The sequence below is a fragment of the Sinocyclocheilus anshuiensis genome, unplaced genomic scaffold (assembly GCF_001515605.1).
Source record: "Sinocyclocheilus anshuiensis isolate Anshui unplaced genomic scaffold, SAMN03320099.WGS_v1.1 scaffold490, whole genome shotgun sequence".
Lineage (NCBI taxonomy): Eukaryota > Metazoa > Chordata > Actinopteri > Cypriniformes > Cyprinidae > Sinocyclocheilus > Sinocyclocheilus anshuiensis.
In genome coordinates, this window is record NW_015547639.1 from 53,113 (window position 1) to 54,761 (window position 1,649).

Here is a 1,649-nt window from a genome sequence, read left to right on the forward strand (position 1 = left end):
TTTACATATGTTTATTACAGTGACTTTGAATTACCTAAAGTAGTGTGGTAAAGCAACAGATTTGTTTCTATATTTCTGCAATCTACTTTAGTTTGTGTGATTTGTTACTGACTTTCATATTAATGTCTACACCAGGCTTATCTGTCAGTGCTTTATGTTGTCATAATTATTCTTACATGCTTACAAGGTTGGAAGTTCAACAAATCAGTTAATATACTACTGTGATTGTAGTTGTTAAATAATAATGTCATTCATATCAATTCATGCATCACCTAATTTCATCGTAACATATAGGCCTGGCCTACAGAAAACCGCTCTTGCAGAGTATAATTTTGGACATGATTTCTATAACAAGAATATGATACATTTGACAAAGATTTGATTGGAAGAAACGTTTCAAGCAAGAATTTTCACACTCATACAAACCCGACATGAATATAATCCTATAAACTATTCAATAGTTATTCAAAATACACACACGATAAGTGATTACAACCTGATAGTCCAGTGTGTGGGTTACATACATGATGTGGAGTTAAGCAATGGACTGATATTAGTTTATAAGCCTTTTTGAGTTCATTTTGGTGCATCTACATGGAAAGGCAGTTTCTGTGCCATTCTGTGGATGTATGTGGACATGTTCTGTGAAGACCAGAGAGGTTAAAAAGGTCTCCTAAGGAATCTCAGTCTGTTCTTTGTCTTCTAGGTGGGGGAAAGTCAATCCAAAGAGCTCGTGATCGTGATTACTATCACTGCTTTACATGTGATGGTCATGCTGTGCATCTCTGACATGTTCTGTGAAGACCAGAGAGGTTAAAAAGGTCTGTAAGGAATCTCAGTCTGTTCTTTGTCTTCTAGGTGGGGGGAAAGTCAATCCAAAGAGCTCGTGATCGTGATTACTATCAGTGGTTTACATCTGATGGTCATGCTGTGCATCTCTTTGACCATTAATCTTGCCTATTTGCCCCAAAATTGACAATCTCCTTGGAATTGTCAAAAAGTGTTCTTTTGTTTAAATGCTGTGAGCTACTCAAAGCTGCTAGTTGGTGGACTTGCTTCAGGCTTGTGGCGTCAGGATCTGATTTACGAACATCCTGTGTCTTGGGCCTTTCTGTGGAATTCAGCTCCTCGTGTTTCAACCATGTTCTTGATGGAATCTTAAATTGTCTGAGTCGGTCTGATACCCTACACCTAATTTACATTTAACATTTCAGAGTAATAATGTTTTGAATGTGTAGATTTCATAAATTTAGACCGTTTTGAGCAGTCGTGTTCAAAGGAATTTAATGGAATCCATTGAAGTCAGTACTGGTAATTAGGGATGCACTGATAGGATTTTTTGGGGCCGATAACGATATCGATTTTAACAAACACTTATTGGCCGATTTCGATACCGATATTTGTCACTTCCTCTCTTATTTGAAATGTTGGCATCAAAATAGATAGTATTTTGATCATGTTTTAAAACAGCAAAGTTCAAAAACACCTGCATTAAATTATACTAGCCGTTTTATTGCTGCATCATCAAATAATTTCTAGTGAACATGGATTGGATCCATTTAACATTCAGCAGGCCTACATAAATACAACAGAACAAAGATACATAATAAATAAACAGTGCTTTTTAGGTAGGTTTAACAGTTTTCAGG